Raw genomic sequence first — 27,511 nt, 5'->3', positions numbered from 1 at the left:
GCTCACATTCACCTGTGGACACTCTGACCATGATTCCCTCCAGCCTCCCTTCCTTATAAAGAGCTGCCCCTTGGCCACACTCAGGCCTAGGATTAGCTCAGCAGCAGCACTGCATGTCCTTGGATAGGCAGACCAGAGAAAGAGGACTGGGAAGGCTCTGAAAGCAGCTTGACACTATTTGTGCAGGGGAATTTAGGGTTCCAGTTACCTGGATCATGAACTAGAAACTGTGCTTTTCTGGTGAAGAGCTACTCCCAGTTGTTGTTGTTGTTGTTTTTAAATGTCCACTCTACTATGGACTAATACTTTTGTAAAATACAATTAAAATGTTCAAGAAGTATCGAATTGCCATACAAAGTATGGAACACTGACCCTTACTTTCTGTATTTATCTCACCATGGACCAGTAGTAACAGACCATATGTTCTGTACCACCAGCCAGAAGATGAACATGGGTGAGCCAGTGTTCTATGCTGTCACCTCAAATCACCATAAATGTAATAGCTTACAACAGCACATATTTATTATTTGGTAGTTTCCAGGAGCCAAGAGTCCATGCATGGCTTAGCTTGTCTTCTGCTCAGGATCTCATCTCAAGATGCCAACCAGAGCTGGGGTCTCACCTGAGGCTCAGGGCCCTTTACCAAGCTCATTGGTTATTGGCAGAATTCAGTCCCTTGGGGCTGTAGAACCTGTGGCAACTTGCTTTTCCAAGGCTAGTAGGAGAATTTTTCTTCTTAGCAAGGGTTCGGGTCCTCCTTTTAAGGGATTTTGCCTGATTAGGTCAGAACCACCCAGGACAGTCTCTTAATTGACTTATAACCAACTGATTAGAAGCTATAATTACATCTCCCAAGCCCTTCACCTTTGCCATATAATATAACCTAATCACATGAATGACATCCATCATATTAATAGGTCTTTCTCCATTCAAGGAGAGAGGAAGATAGGAATCTAGTGTACCATCCTAGATTTCTTCCTACCAAAGTAGACTCAAGAGGGTATATCCTTTTGTGCCTGCGACTCCTCTCCTCATAGAGACAGGAAGACAAGAGTATGACCCTCAAAAGTTCAAGGCCCAGGGAAGGGGGTCCCCAAGACCCAGTTCACCTTCCACAATAGGTTAGGATTAGAATTGTACCAACATTCCCTTCAAAAGCCCAGACAGCAATGCTCAAAGACACTCCTTTCAAGGACTATTTGGTTGCTTTCTTTTCAGTATTTCTTATTTCTCTATAATCACAGTAGTTGTTTATGAACACAACAGTATTTTCACAGCTGTATGAAGTCCATATTTCGTAATTCTGGGGTTGCCAACAGTGGGTCGCTTGGATGTTAACATTATCAGTAAGATTTCCAGAGCTCCGATTCCATCTCTGTTAGAGGCTAAGGATTCACCTGGGCTCCTTGTTCGCATCACTGTGCCTTCCCAGAGATTACTGCAGGGTCAGCCTATGCTCATCATTCTGATTCAATACATGGTGACATGCTGTACGTGGCATGAGAGCCTAATGCAAAATGAATGGTTTATTAAACAAGCTAACAGGAAGTTACACATTCGAGTGAATTTTGGCCTTCAGTATAATACTTTTAGAAGACCATACTTTTACACTAATGAAGCTTCTGTTGCACAAATCATTTTAGTTCATCATCTTTGGAAGAATCTTCAAAAGCCTGTGGCATACCCTATTTAAGAATCCATGGGTAGCAAATCTTCATCCACTGATAGTGGATTTTATTTTGGTGAAGAACCAATGTTGTTCAGATCCAAAGGTCATGATCAATTTGTTAGTGATCTGGCAGGAATTATAAGAAAAAAAATACGTGTCAAAGTGCTTTTTCCAAGTTGCTCAAACTATTTGTTAATGCACTCCCAAAGTATTGTGTACAATGACCAAACTGTTGTGAATAGGACTATAGCCTACCATTGTGACTTCTTTGAATAGTTTACGACCACTGCTTTATAAAATATTAAGGGGGAGAAACAGAGAGTAGAAATATTTTTTAAGATGAATTGTCTTTACCACTATCATATGATCTCCCTGATATGAGGAAGTGGAGATGCAACATGGGGGGTTTGGGGGGTAAGAAAAGAATAAATGGAACAAGATGGGATCGCGAGGGAGACAAACCATAAGAGACACTTAATGTCACAAAACAAACTGAGGGGGGTGGGGGGTAGGGAGGTAGGGAGAGGGTGGTGGGGTTATGGACACTGGGGAGGTTTTGTGCTATGGTGAGTGCTGTGATGTGTGTAAACCTGGCGATTCACAGACCTGTACTCCTGGGGCTAATAATACATTATATGTTTATAAAAAACTAAAAAAAAATTTTTTTTAAAAGATGAATTGTCATTAAATTAAAGAAATTGAGGTTTATCAAATGTGTTTTCAAAGATCTCACAACTGGTAAATGGTAGAACCAAGATTTGAGTTCAGATCTTCAAACCCCAACTCCAGGGATCTTACCATTAAACCAGGAAGGTAGATATAGACATATAGCATGTGAGTTCCCACTGTCTCCCATCGTGCTTATGGCAATCTCGACAGTCGATGAAACCACTCTTTCCTGCTGAGCTGGATCCAGCTCTTCACAGCACCCAACCAATGATGTGGAATTGATACTCAACTTGTCTTTTTGCATTATACCTGTTGAACATTTGATAGACAGCACTCATTTGAATGTACAGTTTCTGGTATGTTTGTTTAAAAATTAGCCACATAATGAATGACACAGTTAATGACTCTGGCTCGTATTTGTTCCAGGGCTCGAAGTCTTAGGATGGTTTAGGGCAGAGTCAATCCAGGTGTTTTCATTCATTTATATTCCTCTCTAGAGATCCTCGAGAGCTGTGCCAGAACACAGACACAAACAAACTTATCTATGAAGACGTTCCTGCTTCCCCGAGTTGTCTAAGTATATCTCCTGATGGCTTACTGAAGAGCCACAGCCCAACATGAAATTAATACCTTCTGAAATGGAGTAACTACCTGGCTTTTGGCCATTTTAGGCTGTGTCTGATTCCACATGTGCCCATTTGTTTAAATTATGTTATTTTGTATTTAAATTTGTCTTTAGTAAAGCAATCTGACGGGTTTCTGATAGTTACTTAGATCTCAGTTGAGGCCGATTTGTATTTTCCAACTGCCAACTACTTATTTTGACTTCAGGCTTTTAACAAATAAGTGCTTTTCAAAGACCACCTGGGGACTCCTGATCAGAACCATTTGGAGAATTTTTAGTACACTAGATATTGTCTCGTGTCTGATGACATTTCTTAAGAATATGAATTTTTAACAAGTTCCCTGGATGATTTAAGATTATTCAAGAACCACTGCAGGTTCTAGTTCCTACCAAAATGTAGACAATTATGAAAGACTGTTGCTCTGGCCAAAGGAAAATTTATATCTATATCTACATCTCTATCTGTGTCTTTAATTCTTTAAAGCTAGTGAACAGTGAAGAGCTGTGGACACAAAGAAAGGTAAATGAACTAAATTCCTGAGAATACTGGACCAAGTAAAAAGAAAGTATTGGAGAATTTGAAGACAAGTCAATATAAATGATCTAACAAAAAGTACAAAGAAATTAAAAATATTAAAGGAGACCTGAGTGGCTTAGTTGGTTAAGTCTCTGACTCTTGATTTCTGCTCAGCTCGTGATCTCAGAGCCATGGGATCAAGCCCTGCATTGGGTTCTATCCTCAGTACAGAGTCTGCTGGAGATTCTCTCCCTCTCCCCCTCCCCCTGCTCTTGCATGTGTGTGCTCTCTCTCTCTCAAATAAATAAATAAATCTTTTTTTTTTTTTTTAAAGAAAAGAAATAATAGAATCTGGAAAACATTGGAATACCACCATTAATGCTGAACAATAACAACAACAAAAAACAAATATCAATCTAGACTTCTACCTCCAGTGAAAAGATACTTTAAAATAAGGAAGAAATAAGGACATTTGCAAACAAACAGATCTGAGAAGATGTGTTACCAGCAGATCTGCAGTATAGTAATGGGCCATTTTGTTTACATCACTACAGTCTCTAGAGACTTTTGTGAATTAAAGGGAAGTTATGCCCAATAGCCTGAATCTACAGGAAGGAATGAAAAGCACTGGAAAAAGTAAATATGTCAGTAAATAGAGAGGACAATTTTTCACCTTTTAAATTTTTAAAAGATATTTGAAGGTTTAGATAAAAATAATAGCAAGTATTGTGGGGTTTTGTAACATCTGTAGAAGTAAAACATGTAACAAAATAGTGCCAAGGAATGAAGGGGTAAAATGGAATTAAAGTGTCTTAAGGTTATTACTTTGTCCATGAAGTGCTATAATATTTATTCAATGTAGACAATGATATATTAAAGTTGCATATTGAAGACACTAGAACCACCATTCAAAAAAATAGAGGCATAGTTAAGATCTAGTACAGGAGATAAAAGGAATATAAAAATAATAATCAGAGACACCTGGGTGGCTTCGTGGGTTAAGTGTCTGGCTCTGGATCTCAGCTCAGGTCTTGATCTCAGGGTCATGAGTTTAAGCCCCACACTGGGCTCTATGCTGTGTGTGAAGCCTACTTACAATAAATAATAAAATAATAATAAATAGGTCTAAGAGAAGGTAAAAAAGAAGAAACAAAGAATATGTGAGATAAGTAGAAAACAAAGCAAGATTATTCATAAACCCAACCTATCAGAAATTACATCAAACATAGAGACTATGCATTTTAGCTAAAGGTTGAGATGCGTAGACTGGACTTAAAAAGTGGCAACCAGGGGCGCCTGGGTGGCTCAGTGGGTTAAAGCCTCTGCCTTCTGCTCAGGTCATGATCCCAGTGTCCACATCAGGCTCTCTGCTCAGCAGGGAGCCTGCTTCCTCCTCTCTCTCTGCCTGCCTCTCTGCCTACTTGTGATCTCTGTCAAATAAATAAATAAAATCGTAAAAAAAAAAAGTGGCAACCATCTATGTGTTATTTATAGGACATGAACTCTGTTGATTCTGTTGTTTTGGGGAGGAATGTTGATAGCTTTTGTCCAGTCCTCTCTATCTTCACTTATCTTTTATATTCTTACTGATTTCCTTTTTGCTACTTTTTCTAAAAATTGTTGAGAGAGAAGGATTGAAATCTTTGATGAAAACTGTCCAGTTCTCTATTTTTCTTTCAGTTTTATCAGTTTCTCTTTTCATCTTTTCTCCTTTGTCTATTATTAGGTACGTACATGTTAAAGATTGCCATGTGCTCTTAATCAACTGACCTCTTCATTATTGTGAAACATTCTTCTTAATCCCTGGCAATATTCCTTGTGATGAACTTGACTTTATCTTATTTTATTATATATACACCAACTTTCTCTTGTTTACTGTTTGGCATACGTGTTGTTATCTTTTTTTTTTCTTACCTGTCTATATCTTTATTTAAAGTGCTTATATATACCACGTACACTAGAACGTGCTCTTTTTTGAAAACTCTGATCTGACAATATCTGGCTTTTAACTGGAGTATTCAGACCATCAACTGACATAATTATCTATAAGGTTGGGTGAAATACATCATCTGCTCTTTGTTTTCGATCTGTCCCATTTTTTTCTTTTTTCTTCTTTGCACCTTTGTTGTGTCGTTATTGTTGTCCTACTAGCCTGGTTATCTTATTTCTATTAACCTTTAAATGTTATAATAGTATTAAGATTTCTAGAACAGGTGCCAAATAGCATAGAGAGTTCTGGTATACCTGGCTCCCAGTTTCCCTTATTGTTAACATCTTACATTTGTATGATACATTTGTCACTACTACTGAACCAATATTGATACATTAGAATTAACGACAGGTCATAGTTTATTCAGATATCCTTACCCTGTTTCTTTTTTATTAAAGATTTTATTTATTTGTCAGAGAGAGAGAGAGAACAAGCGAGTACACACAAGCAGGCAGAGAGGCAGCCAGAGGCAGCGAGAGAAGCAGGCTCCCTGCCAAGCAAGGAGCCCGATGCGGGACTCGATCCCATAACCCTGGGATCATGACCCGAGCCGAAGGCAGTGGCTTAACCCACTGAGCCACCCAGGCATCCCTCCTCACCCTGCTTCTAACACCAAACCTGACACCATGAGGAAGGAACAGACACTGTCTTATTTAATCCTCAAAATGGGATAACCTTTTTATTATTCCTATTTTACCAATAAGCTAACCGAAAAATTCAGAACTTAGTAGCAGCAGTAATGATAATAAATAGCACTTTCTGAGAACTACAGTTCTAAGCACTTTACATGTATTAACTCTTTATATCTTCACCACAACCTGACAAAACACTTTTCTATTAGCCCCATTTTACAGAAAAAAACAAAAAGCAAAAAACAAAAAAAACAAACAAAAAAAACTAACTTCAACAGAAAGGATTCCACAGGGCTAGCGGTAAACCCAGATCTTTCTCTCCCTCCCATTTTTTTTTTAACAGGTGCCTCTTAACTACCAAATTAAAATGCCATTATCATTACTCAATCTTTAGGCAAATATTTGGGAACCTTCTATATGCTGTTTATTGGTTGAGGCACTGCTGGTCCAGTAGTAAGTACTACAAAATCCAGGCCCTCACGGTGCTTATATCACACAAATATAAGGCAATATTATCGTGTTAACATGAAAAATGTACATTTCTACCTAGAGTAGCCTCTTTCATTCACGACCACTTCTGAGAAGACGTTTTGTCCTCAAGGCATTGTGCCAACAGTAGTCTATGGAGCACAGAGTTGGTTTCACTTGATTTGCTGGCTGCCTTATCTCGGAAGTCAGGAAACAGTGACCTCAGGTAGATGTGTCCTTCTAAGAACCGGAGGGGCCCTGTTCACAATACACATCTCTCTCTCACTTGTATCGCTCCTCTTGGGCGTTTCAGTCTCAACTGTCCTCAGTGGCACTGCTCTCAGCACCTCCTCACCGAGAGGAGTCAATTTCTGGGACACCCTAATCAGGACCCCAAGGATGGGCTAACCATGCCACAAGACGCTGTTGTGAATGGACGTGATGCTCAGGATACACAGAGAGAAGGAGAAATAAGAAAGCCAGTGAGAAGAGGAGCCAGCAGTCTGTGTGGGTTGGGTGGAGTGTGCCTACTTTAGGACTTGTGCAAGAGCATGAATCCCCTCAGGGCTTAAGCCACCCTCAGCTGGGTCTGTGGTTACTTGCAGCTAAACGCACCCTCACCAAGACCACCTCTTTGTTAGTAAGAGCATGTATGCCTGGGAATCTTTGCTATAAATCATCCCACTTCCCAGAGGTACTAGCCAATGAATTCTCCCACAAACCAATGAAATTCCCAGTCTTTGTGGTCAGATGCCCTCTGCCTGCCCTCTTCTCTCCTTAGCTTTATTCCTTCAGACAACTACTCAAAGACACTTGGTACACTGAAATCACTCTAGCATTACCAAAGGCTATGTGATGCTGATTGGAGACACTTGAAGAGAAATAAAGCTTTGAACTAAAGCATGTTTCCTAGTGTTATTGAACAACACAAAAATAGGACCTACTTAGCCATGCACCCCCACTGTGTTATTCATCGTCTGGCTGCATTGGTGAGTGCCAAAGTCCTCTGGGGGCCTCCTGAGCACGGCTTTCCTTTCCATTCCTTCCCTTGACTGCATTCAAAAGAACCAAAAACAAACAAGGCATTTAATTACTAAGGGTTATTCATTATTTTGTTCAAAGCCTAAAAGCTCGAAAGAATCAGAACAATTTATTTTCTGAACTCACTCATCACAGTTTCCAAAACGGCCAATGTGGTCCAATCTTTAGTACTTATTGAAAATGTTCTTTCACTGTAGTGAAAAGGCTGTCGTACCCCCATGGACCAATGTCACGAGATGAGCCTGTGGGCTGGGTGCCACGATTCCATCGGTGTCAAAAGATGTACAGAGAAGACTGCTTGGGAGTTGGGAAGCAACTTTATTCTAGGAAGGCCAGTCAATTCCAAATTAACAGGGTAGGCAAAGTAGCCTTTGCCTACAGCAGAAAGATGATCTCTCCTGCTTTGTCAACTCCAGAAATTGCATTTATTCATTTTGGTCACAGTATGCTCAGAAAAGTATAGAGAATAATAAAAGCAACACTTACATAGTAACCATAGTGATTTCACAGATGCACTATTTTGCCATATTTCTGTCATGTATAAATATCATGATGGATATCCCTATTTGACCCATGGAATAAATTGTTAAGTTAAACTGATAGTCCCACTTCCATTTTTCTCTTCACGGGGACATTTATAATTAAACCTTTCACTTCTGAGTCTTCTGCAACTGTGATTTCCAAACAGAAGAGACAGGTTCCAGAAGAGACCATAAATATTTCAAATAGGACTTCAACAGAGCTTTGCTCCTGCCTGAGGGTGGGCTAGAGCTGACAAGGGAATCTGTGTGGACATTAATATGGGACATTAAGGAGAGATAAACGTCCTGGAAGCAGGAGAGTGCCTAGATCTGAAGATCATGGGCTTCGGGGGGATGGAAAGTCTAAAGTTACTTTTACTTTATTGATTTCCTTTAATGTAAAGGAATTTTACATTACATTACATTTACATTCCGAGATTTCATTATATAAGCATCTCCATTTTAAATAACATCCATATACAATCTGAATGGCAGAAGTCCAGCAACTCAACTCCTCTCTGTCCCCCTAGGTAGCTGACATGCACTGTCACATCCAACCCTTATGGGGCTTGAATGACTTTTGGTTCTTCTCAATAAGAACATAATAAAGTTCCCCCTCGGCTCCCATGCCAGCCATATAGGCTTGGAATTTCTTTTCAGAGCACTTACAGATTTTTGTAGATTTTTCCTGGTTTATGACCATCCTAGAATAAAAGCAGAGTTCAAAACAGGGGTAAGCACAACATGTTGACAGATACGGATATACTTACTAAGAGCTGCCTCAGGAACTGTCAGTCTCCTTTCCCAGGAAGGAAGATGGCAAACAATTGCTTCTTGATCTCACTTTAAAGCAAAGTCATGTATTTTTCCCTCTTAATTCTTAAGTATCCTATCCTGGTAAAGCTTAAGAAATAAAAAATAAAAAAATAAGCTCTGGAAACAGTCGAGATGGTTACACAAAATTGTATATAAACGTAATGCCACTGTATTGTACACTTGAAAATGATTAAAATGGGCAACATTATATTTCCCTACAGTAACAAATTTAATGAAATTAGAAATCACAAAATATTTAAAGAATAGTGGAATAACAATGACAAATGAAAGTGTAGGAAACTAACATTTTATCCTGTCTTTTGGGCAAAGAGAAAGTCTTTGACAAGATACAAGTCTACGTAGAGTTTATAAATATCAGGTGTAGTTCTATTTCTTTCTTTTTTTACATTTTTTAAAGATTTTATTTATTTATTTGACAGAGGGAGACAGCGAGAGAGGGAACACAAGCAGAGGGAGTGGGAGAGGGAGAAGCAGGCTTCCTGCCAAGCAGAGAGCCAGACGCAGGGCTCCATCCTAGGACCCTGGGATCATGAGCAGAAGGCAGACGCTTAATGACTGAGCCACCCAGGCACCCTAGGTGTAGTTCTATTTCTTAAACACTCTGTAGAGTGAAGCACACTCATGCTTTTTTAAAATTTTTTCAATTTTTTATAAACATATAATGTATTATTAGCCCCAGCAGTACAGGTCTGGGAATCGCCAGGTTTACACACTTCACAGCACTCACCATAGCAAATACCCTCCCCAATGTCCATAACCCCACCCCTCTCTCCTACCCCCCCTCCTCCCAGTAATCCTCAGTTGGTTTTGTGACATTAAGAGTCTCCTATGGTTTGTCTCCCTCGCGATCCCATCTTGTTTCATTTATTCTTTTCCTACCTCCCAACCCCCCAACGTTGCATCTCCACTTCCTCATATCTGGGAGATCATATGATAGTTGTCTTTCTCTGATTGACTTATTTCACTAAGCATAATACCCTGTAGTTCCATCCACATCCTCGAAAATGGCAAGATTTCATTTCTTTTGATGGCTGCATAGTATTCCATTGTATATATACCACATCTTCTTGATCCATTCATCTGTTGATGGACATCTAGGTTCTTTCCATAGTTTGACTATTGTGGACATTGCTGCTATAAACATTGGGGTGCACGTGTCCCTTCGGACCACTATATTTGTATCTTTAGGGTAAATACCCAGTAGTGCAATTGCTGGGTCTTAAGGTAGTTCTATTTTCAACTTTTTGAGGAATCTCCATGCTGTTTTCCAGAGTGGCTGCACCAGCTTGCATTCCCACCAACGGTGTAGGAAGGTTCCCCTTTCTCTGCATCCTCGCCAGCATCTGTCATTTCCTGACTTGTTAATTTTAGCCATTCTGACTGGTGTGAGGTGATATCTCATTGTGGTTTTGATTTGTATTTCCCTGATGCCGAGTGATGTGGAACACTTTTTCATGTGTCTGTTGGCCATCTGGATGTCTTCTTTGCAGAAATGTCTGTTCATGTCCTCTGCCCATTTCTTAATTGGATTATTTGTTCTTTGGGTGTTGAGTTTGCTAAGCTCTTTATAGATTTTGGATACTAGCCCTTTATCTGTCATTTGCAAATATCTTCTCCCATTCTGTCAGCTGTCTTTTGGTTTTGTTGACTGTTTCCTTTGATGTGCAAAAGCTTTTGATCTTGATGAAGTCCCAATAGCTCATTTTTGCCCTTGCTTCCCTTGCCTTGGACGATGTTCCTAGGAAGATGTTGCTGCGGCTCAGGTCAAAGAGGTTGCTGCCTGTGTTCTCCTCAAGGATTTTGATGGATTCCTTTCTCACATTGAGGTCCTTCATCCATTTTGAGTCTATTTTCATGTGTGGTGTAAGGAAATGGTCCAATTTCATTTTTCTGCATGTGGCTGTCCAATTTTCCCAACACCATTTGTTGAAGAGACTGTCTTTTTTCCATTGGACATTCTTTCCTGCTTTGTCGAAGATTAGCTGACCATAGAGTTGAGGGTCTATTTCTGGGCTCTCTGTTCTGTTCCATTGATCTATGTGTCTGTTTTTGTGCCGGTACCATACTGTCTTGATGATGACAGCTTTGTAATAGAGCTTGAAGTCCGGAATTGTGATGCCACCCAACTTTGGTTTTCTTTTTCAATATTTCTTTGGCTATTTGAGGTCTTTTCTGGTTCACTCATGCTTTTTGCTTTCTAAACCAGGAAAAGAGCAGGATATCTTGTGCTTAAAACATAAGCAATTCCAAATTTAAAAATATCCCTCCTGGTTTAAAAACTCTCTTTGCTGTTTCTTCTCTCTGAACGTCCCTATTATCAGTCATCTGGTCACCTAAGTTCACGAGGCATTATTTGACATTAAAAAAATAGCAATTTGGGGGCACTTGGGTGGTGCAGTCAGTTAAGTGTCTGACTCTTGGTTTGGACTTGGGTCATGATCTCAGCATCCTGAGATCAAGCCCCACCTCAGGCTCCATGCTCAACACGGAGTCTGCTTGGGATTCTCTCGTCCTTCCCCACTGTGGGCACACACACGTGCTCTTTCTCTCTCTTTCCCTGAGATAAACAAATAAATCTTTCAAAAAATACAATTTTAACCTGTGTTAGATCAACCTTGTTTACCTTGATATGTTTTCTCCATGGGCACCTCATGTAGATCAGGTCCCTGTGGAAAAGCCCTAACAAAGCTGTATATGCAATTTTGTTAAACATTCAGCATCTGTTTCCCAAAATTCACTAGCAAAGAACTCAAGAAAGGTAATAAGGTGACCCAGTTCATTTTATTGTAATGACCTGTCGCCTGGGAAATGTGCACCTTGTGTGCCCCAGAAATATCTGACTGTAACCAAATAGAAAAACAAGCCTTTGGAATTTCTCCCTGACATGGCCTTAGTTTACAACCAGCCAGTATATGATGAAAGTCTATGCTGCTTTTCCACATAGGTTATTTTTCCAACTGAAAATTGTTCCCAGCTGCTCTGACCCAGATGTGTTGGCAGTCCTTGCTGTGAGGGCCATTTCACAGGTGATGAAGCCCTCTGACAATTAAGTTTACACAACCTGTATGTAGCTGGTCCCCCATACAATGTTGGACTTCTAACACCAGCCCCATGCCCCAAAAAAGGTAGTGATTTCCTGACACTTCACTTAGGGCCCAGTTAAAAGGGGATTTCAATGTTACAGACCCAACCAAACGTTCGTAGGCCCCACGCTTATGAAGCAAGAGTAAGATAAATTACCTAGCTTTCCCCTTCTCCTCAAGAATCCAGCCTGCTTTAGCTAAAAATAGCTCCAGACCAGTAAGGAAATGATCAGAAATGGTCTCTGGGATCTGGCTTCCAGGAGAGGTAAGTTGTGGTATCCAAATGGGCCCCTGAGTTGACATTCATCTTGTTGCTTTACACCGTCCTGTTCTAGACTATACCAATTTCACTCTTTTCTTCACGTGCTTAAATGGAATGAGATGTAGAAGTTGTTGATAAAATTCGTGTGATATTATGTTTCATCAGGAAGTCACAGGACAACCAAAGCAATCGAGGGTGATCAGGATGGCTATCTGTCCAGGTGTTTCTGGGACAATGCCAGGCAGTTTAACACCTATCAGATGCTTTGTTTTAAAACACCTTATTAATAATACTGGAATCAAACACACTGGATGGGCTTAGTCCTGCACTTGGCATTCCCAGCCTCTACCGGTCTTGAACACTACTTTTGAGACACAAGGGCAATACCCTGAGATCTCACTTTTTCTTCTGGTAAAGAGGACCAGCAACACCCTTTTCTCTTTCCCTAACCATTTCCTGAGAAGGTGCAACTCGCACCACCTTTGAAGGACAGCATGGCCAGCCACCAGTTCCTAGGGACTGGGTGGTGGTGAGTGATCCCACTGCCCGCTGCCTGTTCCTTGTCCCTGCTGGGGGGCCAGGAGGTGCACACATCCACAGGGGCGGTGGGAAATGTGGGAAAGCCCAGGGTAGGGGTAAAGGAGACACGGGCAGGAAACAGAAACTGAGCAGCCCCACACAGAGCGCAGACTGCCTTGTGAATACTCTTGCTTACAGTCGTGTCGGTGTATCTACAAATATTATTTATCACCCTGTTGGATAAGATCTTTTTCTTTCACAATAGACTCTTGGGGTGGCAATCAGTTTGGAAATATCAAAGCACACGTTTAGGGAAAAATTAAATATTAAATATTAAAGTCGTAGATAAATGAATAACTGGCATAAATCACTCACCTCTTGATTCTACTGTGGGGACAGCATCATGAAAACCAGCAAACACGATTTTGCTGAAGAAATATCAGCTTTTACTTCAAAAGTGAGTTGGATACATAGACAGGGCACAAAGATTGCCATCTCGCACTAAGCAGGTGCACAGGTGTGTCTTCCTACACTCCGTGCAGCTGAGCTTTTATTCAGATGCAGTGACCACTCCTCTAAACTGACTTCCTCGCTTATGGGGAGCCCCATATCAGGCTCCCCCGTTTGGTGGGGAACCTGCTTCTCCCTCTCCCTCTACTCCTCCACTCCTCCACTTTCAGTGCCAGTGTTTCGTGTGCCTAACTGCACAATGAAGTATTAGCGGCTGCTTAGTCGCCTTTAGCAGAAGGAGCGCTACGTCAATAGAGAAATGACTCTAGCTTTCTATAAGGGGCTTCAGTAACTTCAAACAAAGAAACCTCTTAATTCTAATAATGGTTCCTTTTTTTAAAATAACCTAATTCAGGGTGGGACACCTGGGTGGCTCAGTCGTTAAGCATCTTCCTTCAGCTCAGGTCATGATCCACGGTCCTGGGATCGACCCCCATATGGGGCTCCCCTGTTTGGTGGGAAACCTGCTTCTCCCTCTTCCTCTACTCCTCCCCCTGCTTATGCTCTCTCTCTCTCTCTCAAACAAATAAATAAAATCTTTTTTAAAAATTTTCATCATTGAAAAGAAACTTGGTTTTTGAGGTGGTGTATTTTGATGGCTACAGAATCCTGGTAGAAACAGTATTCTTACTAATATAAGAACTTGTGGGGCAGAAATGTACTTGGACTGGGTAGTGGAACATGTATAATTAGTGCTTTTGTTCAAACAAGCTGTGGGGGTCTCTAAAGGGAAATGGAAGCTGAGTTGTCAAACTTTACACACACACACACACACACACACACGTAACTGGATCATAGAATTCTCCTTCTTGCCTATCAAATGACTCAGAATATCTGAGTCTTTATGATAAATGATTTTCTTAAAATCATCCTAAGTGTCTTACAACTTCGGGTTGTATTTTGGCCAAAATCATTTGGAAGTCTTCAAAGTACTGAGTAATTTTGGAATTTCTTTCTTTCTTTTTCCTTTTTTTAAAAGATTTTATTTATTTATTTTTTGGAGAGAGAGAGCACAAGCAGGGCGAGCAGCAGGCAGAGCGAGGGGCAAGCAGAGGGAGAAACAAGCACCCTGCTGAGCAGGGAGCCCGATGCAGGACTCGATCCCAGGACTCTGGGACCATGACCTGAGCCAAAGGCAGACGCTTAACTGACTGAGCCACCTAGGTGTCCCTCTTCTTCTTCCTTCTTCTTCTGTTTTAAATTCAGCTTTTGAGCTTGAAATTTGTGGAAATTTGCAATTATTGAAAACCAAGACAAACAAGCAGGACAGTTACATAATTTGCAAGACCTGATGCAAAATGAAAATGCTTGTTAAAAAATTAAGAATTTTAGGATGGCAACAGCAGAAGAGTCAGCCAAGTGTGGAGCCCATTTAAGTCCTGGGTTCTGTGTGATTGCACAAGTCACAAGCCCATGAAGCCAGTCCGCAAACAGGAAGACGTTGAAATGTACCTCGCAAAAGTGGGGGGAATAGGGCACAATCATGCTCTAATGAAGTATTTTGAAATTCTGTAATTGTGCCCTAGATGATCTCAACCTGTGAGAAGAAGATTTTGATGGAGCTCCTATTTTTATTTGGATAAATTTAAATTCTATCCCAGAATAGAATGTAATTGAGAAGGTCTATAATTTTGAATCATCTAAATTTGGTGAACCATTCAAAAGAATCATACATAGAGACAATTTATTCAACAAGTTGTATTGTAAAAATATTTGTCAAAAATAGGAACTCTGAATGAAGGTCAAAATTACCTGAGCAAACAACTGGACCAAATTATTTACACCTTTCAATGTTTTAAAAAATTAGAATTGAGAATAGCCTTCGTTGAGCAGGATAGCTCTTGCCCCTGTAAGGAGAATATTTTCTCAGTTAAATATATTATGATCTATAGAGAAGTCAATGTAAGTATCAGCAATTTCAAATTTCTTAAGCCCCAAATGCAGACAATTTTGTACAAAAAGTTAAAAATAACAAAACTATTTAAAAATATATTCTGCAGGGACGCCTGGGTGGTTCAGCCCATTGTGCGTCCAACTCTTGATTTCAGCTCAGGTCATGACCTCAGGGTCATGGGATCGAGACCCCGTTGGGCTTGTGCTCAGTGCAGAGTCTGCTTGAGATTCTCTCTCCCTCTCTCTCTGCCCCTCCCTGCTGCTCGAGGGAGCCATCTAAATAAATAAAGCTTTTAAAAATACATTCTACAAAAAAAACCACCATGACACTTAAGCTAAGAAATGGATTAAAGTACATAAATATGTATTAAGAATAATGATTCTGCTGAAAACTTTTTAACGTCCAGATCAAATTTGCTTTAATATAACGGATTTATGTTCTTTCATTTGTTCAAAAGAACTTTATATTTGAGAAGAGTCCCTGAATAGAACCATTCTGTAGGTCCATCTATGTAAGAAACCAATCTGTTGGTGAGTAAGTAAACTTCTCAGAAAGTTAACATCCCACTTATTTTTATGCCCCCTTTGCTGCTGAGGTATCTTGATCTGGTGACATAGCACATCATTCTCCTAGTCGTGATGACCACGGCCATCACTTGTTAAGCTCTTGGGTGAGCTGGCACTTTACAGACATGAGCTCATCTGACCTATAAGACAAGCCTAGGACAGGCAGTGCAGGATCAACCCATTTCACTGCAGAGAAAACTGTGTCTTCAGGTGGTTTGGCCACTTCTCTGGGCTCATGGAGCTAGGAGGGGATCTGAGCCCCGGCCTCCTCCAGCTCCCAGACCGTCCATTAGATGAGTTCAGCACAGGCTGACTTAAGAGAACCATTGCCCGCTGAGTTTCCAGGAAGGAACCCAGATCTCGGATCTAACTATCCAAACGCAGCTGTCTCTGAACATGACAAGTTTGTGGAGCCCATCAGCGCTGATTCATTCCTATCTTCACTTTCTGGCCCCACTAATAAGGAGTCACAGAAAAGGCTCATCAGTGTCCAACCCTTGTCAATCTCTAATGATATCTATGCAAGGCCCTGTGAGCCACCAGTGGGGAATCTGGCTCCTGCCCCCTAGACCTTTCCCTTGAGCCAGAAGAGAGGTGATGTTGGCCATGTGAGTCCCCTGGGGTGATGGACCTTCACATCACCTGATCTCACAGGGGCTCTCCTAGGCAGAGCTTCCTTCTGGTGCCCTCCAGGCCATTGACCTGCCTTCCTCTCTTCTTCCTCCTCCTACCTGTGGCTGAGTAGGCCACAGCTGTCTGTAAACCCCTGGTTTGGAAAGAGGCAGAGAGAGAGAGAGACAAAAAGGCAGAGAGAAAGAGAGAGTAGTGGAGGACATTGACCAGCAGGGCTGCACGTAGCCCCTCCCAACTCTGCAGAGTGTGAGGACTTGGACTCTTATCAGAGACGTGAAATTTTCTAGATCAGTCTCTACAGTGTGCTGGTGGAGACACTTCACCCAAGATACCCAGCATGGATGTTAGAGAAAGACAAGAAAAAAAAAATGCTTATTAAGTTTTCTGCCAGAAAAATCCCCTTGAGTGAGGAAAATTTTTCATGTTACCATTTCACTATTATTGTGTGCAGTGAGCTGTGTCTTCATTTAAAAACAAAAGCAAAACATTGCTTGGATAACTGGCCATGAACTTCGCTCCAAAGAAACTTCACAAATGGAGAAAACTCACTTCAGGTTTTCACTCCAAAACTTACAGTATCTCACCAAACAGATGTGCTTTCCCTTATAAAAGGGGACACAGTATTACGCTGTGTACAGCCCAGAGCACACTAATGGAGCCTAGAAAAGAACCATCAGGATCCTAATCCACAACCACCGAGTACTCAGAACCGTATTGTGTTACTTAAGTTGGTGCTTTCAAAATCCCATCATTTATTCTATCTCTGAGTGGCTGTGGAGAGAGGAAAAGCTCCACACGGAATCTCCCTAGCTGGAGACTCGGTCTCTCTCCTTTGGTGTCCCCCAGAGGCCGTCGCTCAGCGCCAGGCTTCCAGCTGGTACCACACAGACACAGTGACAGCACCGACACCAGCCCGTCCTTGGAAGGCTGGGAGGGATTTCTGGAAAAGGCGTTAAAAGTCTGTCTCCAAAACTTACTTGAAGGTCATCTTCACCCAGGCCGGGAAGGTACAAGATGGGGTTCTTTGGCAGGGAAGGCAAAGAGAATTTTACGACATTCCCTTTAGCAGCTGTAAAAAAGATTAAGATCCATCGCTTTTCTCTCCCTCCCAAATTAGTTCTTCCTGAAAATGTAAACAGATCCCATTCAAGGGCCTAAAACAGAAAAAGAAAACAGCTTTTTTTTCTGGAGTTGTCAAGCCATTCACATATGCCTGGGTCGAATGCGGCTAAATGGTGTGTGTGTGTGTGTGTGTGTGTGTGTGTGTGTGTGTGTGTGTAAAACCTGTGACTGTCTCCCAGTCGGATAACGCCATCCTCAGAGCCATAATAATAGAGCAGGAGATGCCATGAGGCACAGTCCAGACTCCCCAGCTGGGCCAAGGCTCCCTTCGAGGTGACTGTTAGCCCTTGAAGGCTCACAGCTGGGCCTGTCCCCAGGCTTTGCCCTTGGCTGAGGCCGGCAGCCCATGGTTACCCCTCCCTAAGAACAGCCACCTACAGTGACCGGTCCGTGCGGGGGTGCACGGGCCAGGCCACCCCAGCTCTCTGTAGGATCATCCTGCCCCTCGTGTTGCCCTGCATGGTAGTTCAACTTCTCCCTCTGTCCCCCCTCGTGTCCCAGGTGGCTCATCAGTGTGACCCCTTGAGCATTCCCTGCAAACTTCCTGCTCGCAGACCTCCTTCTCCGTCTTCCTGGGTCACCCAACCTGGGATGCTGAGCCGGGACAGAGCACCTGTGACAGAGACATCAGGCTCTTGGGACACTTTGTGTCTAACCCACGAGGCACCTCCACAAGGGGGTGGTGGTAGCTTCGTTTTACAGGAGATAAAATCTGGGCTCAGAGATTTGGTGCTCCTTGTTAAGGATCACACTGCACGTAGGTCACAATTCAACATTTGGACGCTGGACTTCAGCCTTAAATTGCACACAATTCACTACTCTATTAGGCTCCCAGTGGTTCTGATCATATTTTTATGGAGGATAAGTTTCATTAAAATAAAAACTGGGCGTGCCTGGGTGGCTCAGTGGGTTAAGCCTCTGCTTTCAGCTCAGGTCATGATCCCAGGGTCCTGGGATCGAGCCCTGCATCAGGCTCTCTGCTCAATGGGGAGCCTGCTTCCTCCTCTCTCTCTGCCTGCTTCTTTGCCTTCTTGTGATCTCTGTCTGTCATATAAATAAATAAAATCTTTTTTAAAATAAATAAATAAAAACCATATTTTAGAGATGAATGGAGAACATCTATAAAGGGGTAATGTGAGGGAGTATAAATAAATAAGAATAAGTAAGAAGTGTCGTTTGGTTAATAGCACTGTACTAATGACAGTTTCCTGGAGAGGATGACAGACTGATGATATAAGGTGTTATCACTGGGGGACCCTGGGGGACAGGTACAGAGGAACATACGCACCATACTATTTCTGCACCTTCTTGTGAGTCTAAAACTATTTTCAAATAATATGTTTAAATATTATGTATAATTATATTATGGGTAATAATATGTTTAAAAATTTCTAAAGCAAAGAAAGAATGAGATATAAGAGATTCTGATGTCTTAAAATGCTCCTTAAAAGAGGAATTTAAAAGCTATTTCAGAGTAATTGCTAAAGAGTGATCTTTATCAGCTCTCAATAAGAAGTTAATATAAACACTTGCCTATGACCCACTGATGGCTGAGAGAGACTTTTCCCCCCTTTAAACTAATGATGTGAGATTAAGGCAGGCCCTAAGTTTCTTTCCTCATTGGGGCTTCAAATAAAACAACCAGCTAGACCATAAACCTTCTCCCCTAAGAGTGGAAGAGAATGCTTTTATGACACCTCCTTTTTTCAGGAGGGATTCTAGGCGGAAACAAGGGTGTGATCACAGGCATCCTGCAATGTTTGCCTGTCCCTATGGTTCTCTCCGGCCCTCCGGGGGACACGCCTCCCCACAGTCACCTGGCCTTAGCCTCCCACCATTAGAACCTGAATTCCTCCTGGACCCTAAACAAAGGGACCAACCAACCAGCAGGTGTTGCCTTCGTAAGGCTGTGGCACACAGGGCAGCGGTCCTGGAAGCCAGCTCTGCTCCACCCCAGTGAACGTTGTCCAATATGGAGTGGCCTTAGGTGTGGGGGGTGAGGAACCGATGAGACGTGGAGGGAAGGGGCTGATGAGTGGGTTAAAACTCATGCTGGGAGTAGAACGGTTACAACCTGGAGAGCGGGCGGCACAGGTAAAGAGAGGCACGAAAGAGCCTGGCCCAATCCCTTTCATTAGTGTCTCCGGCCACCTCATGAGAAGGGCCTTGCAGTCATGGGGAGCTGTTTTGCTGATGGTGGCATTCCTGTGTCTCTGAAATTCTAATTTTTATTTGAAAGTCCAAAACTTATCTTTGGCAACAAGTACTGACAGTTATTTTCTTTGACATGGCAAGCTCTCTTAATTCATTCTCAAGAGAATTTCTGCCAGCTACCCAAGTCTGAATAACCACCAGACGTCTGTCTGTCACTTGCTCCTTCAAGTAAATATGGTGCTGTGTGGACAAAGCAGCTCATTCAGCCCGCAACGTGTGTGCACAAGGGCCCTTCCTTGAGACAGGCCTCCTGCTCCCATACACTCAAGAAGCGCCCAATGTGTACTCCCCATCTGATCACACAGAAATTTAAAAATACAGGCCTGCACAAGTCATGAATTGACAATTTTGCTGCCTAATCAAAAGCATTCATAAGGGAGGGGTGCCTGGGTGGCTCAATGGGTTAAAGCCTCTGCCTTTGACTCAGGTCATGATCCCAGGGTCCTGGGATCGAGCCCCACATCAGGCTCTCTGCTCAGCAGGGAGCCTGCTTCCTCCTCTCTCTCTGCCTGCCTCTCTGCCTACTTGTGATCTGTCAAATAAATAAATAAAATCTTAAAAAAAAAAAAAAAACTCGTTTCTTAAAAAAAAAAGAAAGAAAGAAAGAAAGAAAAAAGAAAAAATCATTCATAAGGGAACCAGCTCTTTTATGAGTATGTGATGATGAAGAATCCAGTGTCTAGTCCCAAAGTTTGGTGTCATTGCCTTGACCTGTCTGACCTATGTCACTTAGCATGATACCTTCGAGGTTCATCCATGTTGTCACAAATGGCAAGTTTTCCTCAGGTTGCTTCCATATCTTATGAACAGAGGAGTGCAGGTATCTTTTTGAGTTAGTAATTTTGTTCTCTTCAAATAAATACCCAAAAGTGGAATTGCTGGATCATGTGGTAGTTCTATTTTTAATTTTTTGAGAAACTTCCATATGGTTTTCCATTGTGTCTGCACAATTTACACTCCCACCAGCAGTGCAGGAGGGTTCCCTTTTCTCCATTCTCGCCAACACGTGTTGTTTCTTTTCTTATTGATACTGGCCATTCAACAGGTGGTAGGCGACAGCTCTTGGTGGTTTTGACTTTCATTTCCCTGATGATGAGTGATGTTGAGCATCTTTTCATGTGTCCGTTGGCCATCTGCATGTCTTTTTTGGAAAAATATCTGTTCAGATCTTCTGCCCATGTATTAACCAGATTGTTTTTCTGTTACTGAGTTGTGAGCTCTTTATATACTTTGAATACTAGTCCCTTATCTGATACATGATTTGCAAATATTACCTCCCATTCAGTAGGTTGCCTTTTAATTTTCTTGATGGTACTATTATTGTTGTTGTTGCTGTTGTTATTATTATTACTATCCCCTTTTAAAGATGTAGAAACTAGGATTGAAAATGAAGACATTAGGGGCGCCTGGGTGGCTCAGTGGGTTAAAGCCTCTGCCTTCAGCTCAGGTCATGATCCCAGGGTCCTGGGATCAAGCCCCATGTCGGGCTCTCTGCTCAGCGGGGAGCGCCTGCTTCCCCTCCCCTCTCTCTCTGCCTGCCTCTCTGCCTACTTGTGATCTCTGTCTGTCAAATAAATAAATAAATTCTAAAAAAAAAAAAAAAAAAAGGAAAGAAAATGAAGACATTAAATAACTTATACCACATACCTTAGCTAGGCAGTGACACAGCCAGGACCAAGCACAGATGGTCTGACTCCAGAAAGACTAGTTCCCATGAGGAAGAGAGATACTATCTGCCTCCAGTTTGGGAAATCCCAATTGGTCCACCTCAATCACATGCCCATCCAGGGACTAGCCCTGTTAGGGGACACATGGCCACCTCCACTGGGGATGGCTCCAATCACAACAGACCACACAGTGATACTATTCAGCATAAGAATGATCTATGACAATTCTCCACAATATGGATGATGGGCTTCCTAATATAATCTTGAACAAAGGCAGACCCCAAAGAACATGTCCTGTAGATTCCATTTACATAAAGTTCAAAAACAAGCAAAATAATTATGTGCTGTTGGAAGCCAGGGTCGTGTTCACCATTCTGGGGGAGGTTAGTGACCAAGCATAGGGGGAAGGGCAGGGGAGGATGGTAACATTCTGTTTCTTGATTGGTCATGCTTTGTAACAGTTCATTAAGCCTGAGGCTTGTACACTTTTCTGCAAGAATATTTTTTACTTTCATGAATTTTAAATTTTTATTAAATCTTTTGTGTAAAAAAAATTGGAAAACTAGGACAAAAGATCCACGACAGAGTTCCATTTCACCAGAGTGGCAAGTGGACCTCTCAGGCTGAATAAAGATTTATGTCCCACATCCTAATGGGTAGTTGGAATAATAGTGAAAACCCAAGGATTGGGGCATCGTATTTCAAATGGTTTTAACGAACATTTGTTCAAGTTTCACTCATTAGCATTAGAAAGCAAAAAGAAGGGTCCAGAACACAGAAGCACCCTGTGCATGTGCCAGCTTTTTCCAATGAGGCTGACGGGGAGGCCGCGTGGGCGCTGTCTGCCCCTGGCCACCTTGGGGATGGGTGGGCACTTGGCAGAGCGGTCAGAAGGAGCAGAGCACCGTTCCTTCCTGTAGCTGGAACATTCCTGGGAGCTTTGCCGTGCTTTATAGGTTATAGATGGCTTCTCAACCTTTTAAACCCAAGCCCCCTTCTTTGAGAGATGTAAATATCTCACACTTGCCTTTCATGTTACTTGAAATTTCAAAATTAATTAAATATTATGACCAAAAACCAAGCCAAGCCACAGGACAAAGTGCTGCTTTGTTTTCGAGTGGCGTGCACAGACCCCACGAAGTCCCAGAGCATGGGTTCTGACCCTCCCCTCCCCGCCTCTTGCCCCCTTGAGAAGCCTCAGTTTATAAATTACAGGCCTTTTCATTTCCTCCAAGGTTTTTGATGAGAGGTCTGGGGATGCGGCCACCAGGTGGAAGCCACACTCAGCATTTATGAGCTCGTGGTGTGGCTTCCCAGAGGGATGAGGGACGAAGCAGCAGACGGACCTGCTTTGCTTCTAATAAAACCCACAACTCCTTACTTATTAAATAAGCATCATTTCATAGCAATGCTAATATTTATTGGGTGCTTCCCATGTGCCACACACAGTGCAAGGTGCTCCCCTGCTCAGCATTGTATCCCTCGATTCTTACCACAACCCCAGGGGCAGGGGACATCAGCATCTCTGTTTTGTGGCTAAGGAAGCCTAGACTCAAGTGATACTGGGCCTGCCTGAGGAAGAGGAGGATCTGGAATGTGGGCCCCAAGGCACATGCCCCTGTTCAGTAAATAGGCCGTGAACTATTTGGTAGAGCTGTGATTCAGCCCTTGCTATTCAACTCCAGAAGCCCTGTGTGTTCACCTCCAATGATGAGAGTAACGGGTGATTGCTTGGACCCAACTTCTAACCAGTGGGTGAAAATGATGGCAAGGAACCCCCAACCGAAAGGAACTCACTATGAGGGGAGAGGGGTACCAGCTGAGTGACCTCTGACCCCAGTCTATGCCAGGACCTTGATTGTCCAGGGATGACCTATGATGGGGACCCATACAGTAGGGCCTCTGAGTGGTGCATTAATGACTGGTGAGAGAGCCAACCAAGTAGCGACTGAGCCCTGGTCTTCGAAGGGGAGCCATCTGCTGTCCCTGCCCCTCCAACCCTGAGAAGCTGCTCCTGTCCAACAGGGTCTCATAGCCACACCATGCAAAGCCATGGGCTTCTGTAAAAATCCCATGTGACAGTGAGGCTGATCCCCCAGCTCCTGCAGGGGCTGAGACCCAGGATGACGCTCTGGCCATGGACAACACTGGGCATGGGTAGTGCGCGGGGAACTCAAGCCCCTCCTGCACAGAGCAGTGCCCAGGCCTTGCTCAGGCCCACTGGGTCTGGCTGGAGCTCTGGCTTCAGAGGTCACACTAGGATGCTGTCCCAGGAGAGGACATAAGGATGTGAATGTGGCTCAAGTTGGTAGACGGCGGTTGAGAATCCTACCACTTTGATTATTAAGAGGCATTGGACTTCTTCGTGGCCTAAGATAATAAGGGAGATAAAGAGTTCCCCTATATTCGTAAGTGGATTTGGCTTAGGCACCTCCTTTTCGGCTCCATGAGGAGAAGCTCAAAGCTAATTCTTTGAGGGCTGAGGGTCTCTGCTGCCAGAGGGTTGGCACAAAGCTGAAGCAGGTCTCCCCATAAATGAAGGGCTTTGTGCGGTAACAGGGAATGAGCCAGCAGCACCCCTCAGAGTCATGAAGAGCAGTTCCAGACATGGGGGGCCCTCTACCTGCATGTGCCAACCTCAAATGCGACATTACCTGCTTTCCCGCCACCACTTTGGTCGCTGACCCACCCACAGTGCCTTGAAGTTAACCCCATTCCCTCCCAGACTGCGGACGGACTCCAGAACACTGGGGCTGAGGTCTGTTTTCTCAGAACTGGACTGAGCCTGGTTCCTCAACTTTGGGGAAGACCAAGTGAGACAGATCCGGCTTGAGGCCCTGCTGTCTCTGGGCCATTATCTTTCCTTCCTTGACTTCTCCTCCTTTATATCCGAAACACAGAAGGGAGGCTTCCGTAATAATAAAGAGATCTCCTACCTGAAAGTAGGGCAGCCACTGAATTATCTCGAAGGGAGGCTCACCCCTGAGCAGACTCTCCTTCGCGACTTCGAGCCACAGAGGCGGTTCACACACCCTCCTGGGAAGAAGGCCACGGTCTGGATGGGTCTCGCGAGAACCTAAAAACCACGCGCCATCTAACCACACGCCAGCTTCTTCCCACATTTAGAAGGAGATTTAAAGAAGTAAACATACTCTGAAACAATAGGGTTCTCACAGATTTTGAGCACTTGTAAATCACTTCCTAAAACTAGCAAAAGTGAGTTACTCCAGCTCTTCGCTGCTCAAGACGTGGGCCTCAGACCAAGAGTCTGAGCCTCACCTGGGAACTCGTTAGAAACGCAGAACCTCAGGCCCCACCTGAACCTGCAGATTCAGAATCTACATTTTTACAAGATCCCCAAGTGGTCTGTGTACATATTAAAGCTTGAGGAGTGCAGCTCTAACTCACCCAGAGTCCTTTTTCCCTGGCCAGAGTGTTTTGCTGGACCCTTGCCACACACATTGTCAGATGCCAGAACTCTCCCCACGTGGCCACAGATCTCCGTGGACAATCCCCACCTCCCACATAGGGGCCTGACTGGTTTCTTCCAAGTTCCTTGCGTTCCTCTTGTTCTCTCTACACCCCCAGCCACCTCCAGCCTATTTGTGACATCACATTAGCTCTTTTGATCAGGCTTCCCTACCTCAATATTCGGATTCAGCCCACTACCTCCTAAATGATGTCCAGTCTCTCTGGTGTAAGATTCATGGATCGCTTTCTCATTCTCTCATCTCATTGTACACCCCTTCCATGCCCTCCACTCCATTACCCTTTGCAGATTTCTGCTTCTATGATTTGCAGGCCTTCAACACTGCAATTTATCTCCACTATTCCAAAGCTTTGGTGTCCTTCAACCCCGGGTCTCCTTAAACTCCTGTTTAACAGTTCAACATAAACTCCTTCTCTGAACTCCCCCATCAGTATTTTCTTCCTTAGCGCAGTTGTCTGCCTCTGCCTTCTATTAATGCTGTCGGTATACACGCCTTCTGTCCCCTGCTAAGCGTGAACACTTGTAAAGCAGAATCATGCTTTAATCATCTTTGCTCCTCACAAATATGTGAACATACACTTAAGGTGATTAGTCAAGCCTCAAACACGGAACACACAATTCAGTGGCCCCTGGTTTTCCTTATTTTTAGAAGAACCTAAAATATGGCCACATTTAATATATAGTTAATAACTGGACTTTACAGAAAACATCAAAATTTCTTTCCATGGAGCTATCTTGGAAAATCTAAACCATCTGATCCCTGAAGAGACATCCAATGGATGGTAATTGAGTAACGAACGTATGAGAACACATTCCTTTTCTTTGGTAGAGGGACATGTTAATCCTTAGGTCTCCCCTCTACGTAAGCTGAACATTGACTTTTGAGAAGAGATAGCATGTGGTTTGAAATTAATGGCCCAGTGAAAGCAGGAATTAAGAAGAGAAGTTCCAACCTCAAGGAGACCATGGGACGGGGCTGGAAGTCACTGACGCTGGTTTTCCAGCGTGGCTGGAGGAATCCCTTTGTTGCTTGTAGTCACACTTGTTCCCATCAGACCTCAGAAGCGAATGTGCTGACTGAAGGCTCCTCTTCCCAGACTCATTAAAGTGCTGCCAGTAATAAGCTGCCACTGAAAACTCGGGCAATTTTCAAGCTGTGGAGTGTGTTCTGACGGATGAAGGAGGAACACCTACCAGATTCAGCTGCAAGGAAAAGTGGGGGGAGGGGAAGATGGGGGGAAAGCCATCCTAGATCTGATTTGTGCTAAGTCTGCCTTCGCAATTTAAAATCAGCCGTATTTTACCGTGACCCTGTAGAGGAGATTTTGTTTTGGAGCTCTAGGACACAGTTACCTCTGAAGCTTCTAGGCCTGGGACAGCTGGGACTCAGGTCTGTTCTCAGAACTGGGCTGAGCCTGGTTCCTAACTTGGGTGAAGACTAAGTGAGACAGAGCAGTACCCACGCCTTATAAATATTTTGGAACATAGGGCTGCCTCATCAGCTTGAACACTCATGTGGAAAACTCAGAAGAACACCATTAGTCCACAATGGTGAGCAGACCAAAACATCAGATTTTCAAAATCACTAAAGTCTTAATAAAATAATGAAGTGGAAACTATTTGCTTTATCTTTTTTTTTTTTTTTTTTTTTTAAGAAGGTTCTTAAGATGCTAACTTCTCTTTTCAAACAATGTTGTAAAGCTTTAGCCTTATCTTAGCAGTAGATCTCCTGGGAAAAGCCAATAAACGAACGCCTTCAATATTTTGTCATTGGAAATTCAGCTAGAAAAACAAAACTCAAGCAGTTTTAGTGTTTGGTCCCTGAATGAACTCTGGTTTTGATTATAAACATGATCAGTTTCAAAGATCTGTTTCTAGATGCCAAACCTATCCAGGAGATATAAGAGCCAAATGCCCTCGCAGACTATGCTCTAGGAAGCAAGGGCGAAGCAAGCCCCACGTGTATCCTACCTGTAAGAAGCTACCAGCCGGGGAGGTTCTGGTTAATTAGCAAGGAATTGTTTCCATTAAAACCTTAATGGAATTCAAATCAGCTAAATTAACAGCCGGAGGAACAGCCACCACTAAATTACATTCCACTGTTTCCAGTTAAGTTGGAAGCCTTGGGTGCGGTAACCACCAACATTACAAATTAGGAATCTTTGCCAAAATGAACTCCTTCAGTTTTTTTCTCAGACCATCAACAACCTTTACTAATAGAATTAGCTCACTGAATGTGTGCAGAGAAATGGAGTTAAGCAAGCCTGAAACGTTTCATGCCAAAGGCTGTGCGTGGGACAGGTAAGACCTGAAATACAAGCGTCAGAGGGGAGACCACCACATAAGAAGAAAGTAGTGTCTCTTGCTTACGATTTCCAACCCCAGCACACTTGAGGAATCCCTGGCCCGCTGAAATCCCAGAAAAGAACTCTCAGACTGGCTAATCACATTGAACCCTTTGGCTCCTCTGCCACTGTTGGTAGCTTTGGGTTACTGAGGTCAAAATAACTATGATGTCAATATTTATAAAGTAGCTTATAAAGACTCTTATGTGCTCTGATCTCTAAGCGAAGTATAGTTCT

General features: G+C 42.9%; 1 long non-coding RNA gene across 5 annotated transcripts; it reads right to left on the bottom strand.

Moving 5' to 3' along the window:
* Window positions 1–1,021: 1,021 nt before the first annotated feature.
* Window positions 1,022–24,976, bottom strand: LOC116596019. Of its 5 annotated transcripts, none has more exons than XR_004287971.1 (7): window positions 24,848–24,976; window positions 24,376–24,515; window positions 8,903–9,035; window positions 7,738–7,905; window positions 7,515–7,622; window positions 2,468–2,647; window positions 1,022–1,795 (listed from the first exon to the last, which is right to left on the bottom strand). It is a non-coding gene; the product is annotated as an uncharacterized LOC116596019 (long non-coding RNA). The 5 variants fall into 5 exon arrangements; XR_004287973.1 differs by having other exon boundaries at window positions 24,376–24,475; XR_004287970.1 differs by lacking the exon at window positions 24,376–24,515.
* Between the last annotated feature and the right edge of the window lie 2,535 nt (window positions 24,977–27,511).

This window comes from Mustela erminea, chromosome 7 (genome assembly GCF_009829155.1).
Source record: "Mustela erminea isolate mMusErm1 chromosome 7, mMusErm1.Pri, whole genome shotgun sequence".
Lineage (NCBI taxonomy): Eukaryota > Metazoa > Chordata > Mammalia > Carnivora > Mustelidae > Mustela > Mustela erminea.
Note: the sequence above shows the minus strand (reverse complement) of the source record. Positions and strands in the feature narration are given on the sequence as shown.